The 8,444-nt window shown below is 45.4% G+C and overlaps 1 protein-coding gene across 1 annotated transcript in view; it reads left to right on the forward strand.

The window, feature by feature from the left end:
* Znf597 (zinc finger protein 597) overlaps window positions 1-7,489 on the forward strand; it is a 43,538-nt gene extending 36,049 nt beyond the window's left edge. Inside the window, exon 2 of the transcript XR_013344370.1 lies at window positions 4,103-7,489. The gene's annotated coding sequence lies outside the window, so the exon portion shown is untranslated. The remainder of the gene's footprint in view (window positions 1-4,102) is intronic.
* The last annotated feature ends 955 nt before the right edge of the window (window positions 7,490-8,444 follow it).

Below are 8,444 nucleotides of genomic sequence, written 5' to 3' on the forward strand. Positions count from 1 at the left end.
TTTTCCTAGCTCTGTGAAGAATGTCATTGGTATTTTCACGCCTCAGATTCTGAGACTTGAAAGTGCTCGTGAAGGAGATGGCCCCTTTCCGAGCAGCCAGAGAATCACTGAGGTCCCCACAGAACCTGGAGGCTATGGGGTGGGGCCTAGGAACTTGCAGGTTCCTGGGAAGCCTACCATGAGAACCTCAGCTTTGCGCAGAAGCTCCCCTCTTAACAGTGGCTCTTTCTCCTCCAGCTGGATTTGCTCCTCCAGATCTCAGGAATCTGCCTGAGGAGGGAGGGGCTCTGACACAGGAGGTAGGTGCTGGGGTCTGGACAGCTGGGTCCCAAGTGAGCTGTGGTTGACACCTTCTGTCTCTTTTGAGATTACCATTTCACCTTAGCATTTACTTTCACCCTGAAACCCCTTCTCATCTAGAGACATTGGAAAGATTTCATGCCATCCACTGAGCTGCTCAGAGTATTTTTTACTGCCCACTCTGACTTCATGACTCTTCACCTATCCTGCTCCCCATCAGATGGCTGACTTTCACTATTTATTCTCATTTTGTAATTTACATAAACAGATGGGCCAGATAAGGAAGTGTTCCTGTTTTAGATAAGGAATAGGGGAGTACATCCTATAACCAGGCTTTTTGCCCATGAATCTTGGCTTCCCTTCAAGTCTCTCCTGTTCACCCTCTTCTTAGTGGTACCTTCAGTATGTCCCAAACTGTGGAGACAGGCAAGCCACAACTCTTACAGTGAGTCTCTTCTCCTGGGGAAATGAGTGGGACTCAGGATGAGTAAACAGAAAGGGCAGATTTTGTGGAGAATTCTGCAGACCATGTCAGTTGGGAGAGGATGCCTTTTATACTACCCTGAACATTCTTATGTTTTATGGGAAAAGCCAGTGAGGTGTCTTCCCAGAATAACAGTAGGCAGCTGTAGTGTAGTTTGGGGAACTAAGATACAGCTTCTGAGGTTACTGAACCCCTGCATTTAAGGATAGACGGCCCTCCCCAACCCGATCACTGTGCACTGTGGCAGGTGTGCACTGGGACTATGAGGAGACCAGGACACTCCTGGCCATCCTCAGTAGCTCTCGGTTTTCTGAAAACCCTCTCTCAGTTCATGGAACAACCACATCTGCTGGGCCATGACAGAGTGACTCCAGGAGCAGGGTTTTCTATACACTCCAGAGCAATTCTGCACCAAGTTCAAAAGCCTACAGTTGAGCTGGGCATGGTGGCTCATGCCTGTAATCCTAGCAGCTCAAGAGGCTGAGGCAGGAGGATTGCAAGTTCAAAGCCAGTTCCAGCATAAGTAAGGCCCTGAGAAACTTAGAGATCCTGTCTCCAGATTTAAAAAAAAAAAAAAAAAGCCTACAGTTGAATTACCACAAACCATTAAGAAGCCCTATGCCTGAGTCTTGTACCTTTTCTGAAGAAATGAGTGTTCCTTCAAGCTCCTGGACCTCCTATGCAAGTGATGCTGTTCCTGGATAAGAAGGAAATGTTGCTAAGGCACAAAGGAGCCAGAACAGGAGCCCACAGGGGTTGTGGAAGTTGCATTGTGAACTGTGCAGAAGGACTGCAGAAATATTGATCCAGAAGTTAGAAGACTAGGCCTGCAGTCCTGTCTCCACACAGACCTGGTGGGACTTTCAGCCCTGACAAGTTGGACACGTCTACCTGGAGGCTATTAGCCTAGCAGACTAGAGGGAGTGGGCACTGCTTTGGGCTTTGTTGTCATCTCCATGTGTGAGTCTGTCAGGCCAGGAATCTTGGATTTTATCTCCCTTGTTCTCTAGAGGGAGCACTCGCTGACCTCGTTCACTGAATCCATGACATCTTTTCCTATGGAATTCCACTGCTTGTCATACTCAGATTGCTAGTTAAGCCTTCAGGCCAGACTCCATCATCTCCAGCACAGTCACCCCTGTGCTGACAGGGGCTCAACAGCTTGCTCTGTCCCACTTTGAGCTGGCCAAACCCAGGGTGGCCTTTTGTTGGTCTGCTACCAGAAGTCAGGCCATTTGAGATTAAGAACGCACCTATGTACATACTGACAGAGGACACAGAGTTCACCGTTAGCCTTAGTTTTATCATCATGTCAGGACATCCAAATGACAGGGTAGAAGAAAGGTTGTAGAGCTTAGTGTATAATTTGCCTGTGACCCCAGAATTTGGAGCTCAAAAATATTACAATTGGAAAATAAACTTAGGCTTCTGATTAGCAGGAGACTTAACCTCATGGAAAATTCCAGTTGGGTGTTTCTTTCTTATTGCCCTTGTTCCATTGTTTTCCTTCTCCATAGTCCAATGCATTTTTTCCAGGTTTTGAAATCAAGAAAGTGATTTAAAAAGATGATTCAGAAGTAGAAACGAGCAAGCCTTTACAGAGAACATCTAGTAGACAAAGATTTTACCACTCTGAGCTAAAAAAAAAAAAAAAAAAAAAAAAGCCTGGGAGAGTGAGCCCAGTGCCAAGAAACCTGCACAGACACTCTCTGGGGCAGGTGAGGAGAGACCCTCAGCCTGGGGAAGACAAGTTGCCAGAGACTTTGTACCAGGACATGGCCTGTTCACACCCTGTGTGGGAAAAACAACTCAGAGTGCATCCTTTTCCCCACAAGCTAAGCCCGCAGTGGGAAAGGCTTATGATTGTTCTGAATGTGGAAATGGTTTTAGTAGAGGCTCTTACCTTGTTTGGCATTAGCATCCACACGGGAAAGAAGTCTCATAAAGGTGGTGAGTGTGGGAAGGGCCTCAGTGAGTGCTCTGACCTCAGTGCCCATCAGCAAACTCACTGGAGAGGCCCCTTCAGTATGAGCAAACCTTCAACCAGAGCTCCAGCCTCACTGTGCCACAGAAGATGCATATTGGGGAGAGACCTTATCAGTACACTGTCTGTAGGAAGAGCTTCGGCAACTCCCAGAACAGTGCTCATGACATGGCCATGCTACATGGAGCCCCATTGTTGGGTGCACTGTAGATGAAGCTTCCATAGCTACTCCCACTTGAGGGAAGAGCCTCCAGTGTGCTGTCTGTGAGAGAAGTTCCACTGAGAGTAGTACACTCATCTGCCTTCAGGCAGTGCACACAGAAGAGTTGCTACATTACAGGAAGGAAGATATTACCTCACAGATTCACAGATTCCTCAGGCTAGGCATTTCCTAGAGCTGCCTTCTGCTTTTGGAGAGGTCTAGCCATCCCTGACTTAACGGTAGACCTGCTATAACTAGACCTTCAGAACCACCTCCAGGAACAAGAATCAGGATAAGGATGTTAGCCTATTCTGCAGACACCTGGCTGAAAATGAGGCTATTTGACAAGGAGAAGGCTGTAGTTTTTGTAAGGCCTGTCAGGAAACCAGAGCCTCCCTGTGGTCTGGAAGTTGTCTGAGAGCTGTACCTGGCCAGGTTACTATGGCAAAAATAGCCCACACGGGGCTAAGAAAGGGCTTCCCTCATAGGGAGCAAGCCAGAAGTTAAAAGCCTGGATCTCTTTTAAACCAGTATTTGACCTCAAAGCACTCAGGGTTATAAACTGCTGCTACCTTCAGGGCAGAAGATCACTGCTCTTTGTAGCTTAGTACCACCAAAAAAGGAACAAGGGCAAGGAAGGCAGTCTAAGGGATTGGATGATACTGATTAGTTAGGGGATGAGGCAGAAGATATCAAGGATAACCTTTGGATTTCTTGTTTAAAGAGGGTGCCAAGTGGAAGGAGATGCCTTTTACCAAGATGGAAATGATACTAAAAGAGCAGGTATTGGGGAGAAAATTCAGAGGTTCAGTTTTTGATACTTTGCAGTTAGAAAATGCACAAGAAACTCAAATGGTGCAGACTAAGGCCACAGGACTTACATTCTATGGCTCAGATGAGAAACCAGATGGGAAACCATCTTCATAGGGTATTTAAAGCTGAGAGTAAGAAAATCGCGATGTGATTACAAGTGTGGTCTGTGAACCTCTTGCATGAGTATGACCCTCAGGTGTTGGTTATAGAAAACTTAGGCTGTCCCATATACACACAATTTCTGGGGGGGGGGGGAATTCCAATAATTTGTATTTGGAATAAACTTTTAAAATGATCTCTATGCCTATTTAATTTTTAGGATCCTTGGCTGAGTGAGAAATGGAGGACCTAAAACTGAAGCCTGAGAAATAACAAGAGGCATGGAAGAAGAGCATTATCTGAAAAGGAGAAGGAAAGGCAGAGGGCGAGGACACTGGAATGTCAAGAGAATGGAGAATTTCAAGGTGGGGGGGAGTGATCAACTGGGCTTGAGGTTCTTTTTTTTCTTCTTCTTTTTTCTTTTTTTCTTTTTTCTTTTTTTTCATATTTATTTTTTTTAGTTTTTGGCGGACACAACATCTTTGTTGTATGTGGTGCAGAGGATCGTGCTACCACTTGAGCCACAGCCCCAGCCCTGGGCTAGAGGTTCTTGAGATGTCAAATGATTTGGGGACCAAGAAAAGTTTATTGGATTTTTCATCCCAGAGATCAATGGACCCCTCAACAAGAGTAACAGTGAAACAGTGGTAGCAGAAGCCAGATTAGAGAAGACAAGACAGAGAGGGGAACATGTGGAGAGAGGAGATTGTAGCTACAAGGAAATGTGAGTTCAAGAGTAGTTTTTAAAAACCTAAGAGATATCAGCATGTTTGAATAATGTTTCAGGAAATCAATACAAATACAAACTCAGACTTTCCACTGGTTGGGTTATTGATGGCATGCAGGCAGCCCAACCTCTGATAACCCCAGAGGACCCAGGCAGGAGAATGTGCCCTTCTGTCTGGACATCTAGTGGCTGCTGGGGACGGGTACTACCAGCTAACAGAAAAACTTGAAGAATTTCATTCAAAACACAGAACTGACACACAAGGGCCTTCCAAAACTACCATGGAATGAGCCTTTCTGAAGAGATGGCCAGAGAAAACAACAAATCCAGATCAAGAACAGAGCTGCCTCAACCTTACAGCTGTACCCCCACCTTACCTGCTACTGATTCTGGTCTGAAAGAACTATGAGGTCATGTCTGTGATGTCACAGACACTGACAAACTTTCATCTCTGGACACCCTCTGCTTCTCTTTCCAGCCTGAGACTTTGTGTCTCACCATTCCTCAAAGTAGTTGGGGTCTCCTTTAAAGCCCTATGGTCTGCAAGATCCTAAGTATGATTCCTGGCTCTTCTCTTGGAAAAATTCCTGGGGATGGGGCTTCATTAGCTTCAGTTGGAGCACAGCAACACCCTCCTCCATCACTGCAGGGTTGCTATTCTTGGAGCTCACACATTATTGTCTGAATACAAAAACCCCATCACTGATACCCTGCTTCACCCCTACAGATCACCGTGTGGACTCAGGACAGAAGTATGGGAATAGAGATCTCTGGAAAGCCAAAGCTAAAACACTGAATGAGAAATCAGGTATGTGCAGCTGGGTAAAACAGGACCAGATGGAAAGTCATATCCCAGTGCCACAACTACCACTGGCAAGAGAGCACAACAGAGTCCTGTTTGCTCAGAGCAGTGTAGGGAGTCTGTGCAGCCCCACCCTGAGCTTCTGAGCTCTGTTATATATGCAGCATACCCCAGTCCTGCTGGTCCCACTCTGGCCATCTCTTGATAACAAATCTAGCTGTATTAATCTGTTTAGAGAAGTGTCCCCTTCACATTGAGGCTGTTTTAGTCAGATTTTTCACTGCTGTGACTAAATGATCTGACCAGAACAACTGTAGAACAGGAAAGGTTTATTTACAGCTCACAGTTTCAGAAGTTGTAGTCCATAGAAGGCCAGCTCTATTCCTCGGAGCTCGAGGTGAGGCAGAACATCATGGCAGAAGAGTGTGTCAGAGGGAAGCAGCTCACATGGATTCAGGAAGCAGAAATAAAAAGAGTCTCCACTTGCCAGATACAAATATATACCCCCCAATCCAGGACCCAATTCCTACCTTCTCCAGCCACACCCCACCACTTCAGTAACCACTCAGTTAATCCCTATCAGGGGATTAATTCACAAATTGGGTTAAGACTCTTTTTTTAATATTTATTTTTTAGTTGAGGTTGTACACAACACCTTTATTTTTTATTTATTTTTATGAGGTGCTGAGGATTGAACCCAGGGCCTCACACATGCTAGGAGAGTGCACTACTGATGAGCCACAACCTGAGCCCTTGGTTAAAGACTCTTACAACAGAATCATTTCTCCTCTGAACTTTCTTGCATTGTCTCACACCATGAGCTTCTGGGGGATATTTAAACCATAATAGAGGACTTAACTAAAATTCCTCTGTCTTGCTGTGCATTGCGAACCATCACAAAGCAAGCACTTCAAGAACCAGAAGATTTTCATTCAGAGCTGGCTCAGTTGAATATAACTTGAAGAGGAAAAAGTTTGTGTTCTACAGGGGATATGTGTCTCTCTTCATTACTGAGGAGGAGAGACCTACTGAAAGCTTAGTGTTTGGTGAGAACATCCAGTCTTGCCTTTGGCCCACTCTCCTGGAAAGGAAAAACAGCATTCTCTTAGGAAGGCTGACATGGACACCAGCTGGGGAAAAAAAGAAGTGATAAAGAAGGAAGAGCAACAAAATCAAGATTTTCCACCTGTTCCCACTGCCTGTCCCATACCCAAGCCCATTACAACCTACTATCCATTTTCTCTGACCATACTCCCTTACCCTCCCACTGCCTTGATGCAGTGGCACATGCATGTAATCCCAGCCACTCGGGAGGCTGAGGCAGAAGGACCACAAGTTTGAGGCCAGCTCTGGCAACATAAAGAGACCCTATCTCAAAACAAAAAATTAAAAGGAGGGGCTGGGGATACAGCTCACTTGGTAGAGTGCCTGCCTTGTATGCACAAGGCCCTGAGTTCAATCCCCAGCACCCCCCAAATAAATAAAAATAAAAAGGACTGGAGATGGGACTGGGGGTCCCATCTCAGTAGGAGAGCAGGAGAGCACTTGCGAGCATATTCAAGGCCCTGGGTTCAATTCCTAGCACCACCAGAAAAGTGGTGGGGTCTGGAGATGTAACTTAGTGGTAAAACACCCCTGAGTTCAATCCCCAATACAAAAACAAACCCAAAAAAAACCATTACTTTGGTCCCCCAGGTTCTCAGTCCAAATCCTGTACCAAGGTCGCTGCTTTCTGGGTGATGCTCCATCACTCAGACCCAGCTTGAATCTCCCTGTGTAGGATGGTCAGGAATTGCTTTAGCTCCAGAGTTCTCTCCTGAGTGCAATGTCAGCTGTTGCCTTTAACAACAGAGCTCTCAGAGTTGGTGGAAGACCCTGAGAAGCCCAGATATTTGCTACAGTCTGGAGGGCTGATGGGAGATCTCCAAATTGCCAATCCCTTTGAGAGAGGTTAGCTTTACCATTAACCACCTGAGAGACTACAAGGATAGGTGAGGGGTTCAACTGCATAAGCTGATCTGCAGCTCAAAATTCAGTTCCTACAACTCTGAAGAATCACCTCCAGCTAGGTCTCTCAGATAAAATCTTTGCTCTGGAAAAGAGGTCATGTGATAATTTGTTTCTCTTCATTTCCTCACTCTAAAAAAGAACTAAAGAATGTAAAGTTTTCTCATCACATTCATAAAGGCTCTGACCTCATGAATGAATTAATCCATTGATAACTGAATAGACTACTGGGAGGTGGTGAAAGGGGGACATAATTAAAGGAGTGAATCTTGAAGATGTGCCCTTATGGACTGTATCTGTCCCTGGCCTCTTCCTCTCTGTATCTCTAGCTAACATGAGCTGAGAAGTTTTCCTCCACCACATCCTGCAGCCAATTATTTTCTACCTTACTTCAGGCCACAGCAATGGAGTTGGATGACTATAGAATGAAAATTCTTAGCTGAAAACAAATGTTTTCTCCTCAAAGTTGTTTTTCTGTTATTTGTCACAGTGATGAAAAGCTAATGCAGAGGCAAAATTGGTCTTTGCTTGAGATGTCTCTGACATCTGTACCCCTTCCATTTCCACTACTATCATTTTAAGGCAGGGCATCTAAAACAGCACGACTGATATTTGGGGTAAGATAGACCTTAGGTTGGGGTAGGTGGGCAACCTGTTTTGAAAGATATTTGGTTACATCCCTGACCACCGCCCACTAGATGCCAGTAGCACCATCCCAGTGATGACTAAAATTATCTCCAGACATTGGCAATGTCTGGGAATATCCTCTGTGGGGCAAAATCGCCCCTGGTAGAGAATCCCTGGTCTAGAAAAAGATTAACGTCTTCACCCACCAAGTTTTTCCTGCCTGAAACACTCTTTCCCCAAGTCCTAATTCATTCTTTCCATAGATAGTGAATACTAGGAATGGCTGTTCTCCACCCCTCCCAACCAGGAAAGAACACCTGAGCCTAGACCTTACAAATGTAGAAGAAAATTCTATGTCCTCAAGAGGGGCACCAAGAAAACGAGAGGATGAGGATTTGT

The sequence above is a fragment of the Urocitellus parryii genome, chromosome 9 (assembly GCF_045843805.1).
Source record: "Urocitellus parryii isolate mUroPar1 chromosome 9, mUroPar1.hap1, whole genome shotgun sequence".
In the NCBI taxonomy this organism is placed as follows: Eukaryota; Metazoa; Chordata; class Mammalia; order Rodentia; family Sciuridae; genus Urocitellus; species Urocitellus parryii.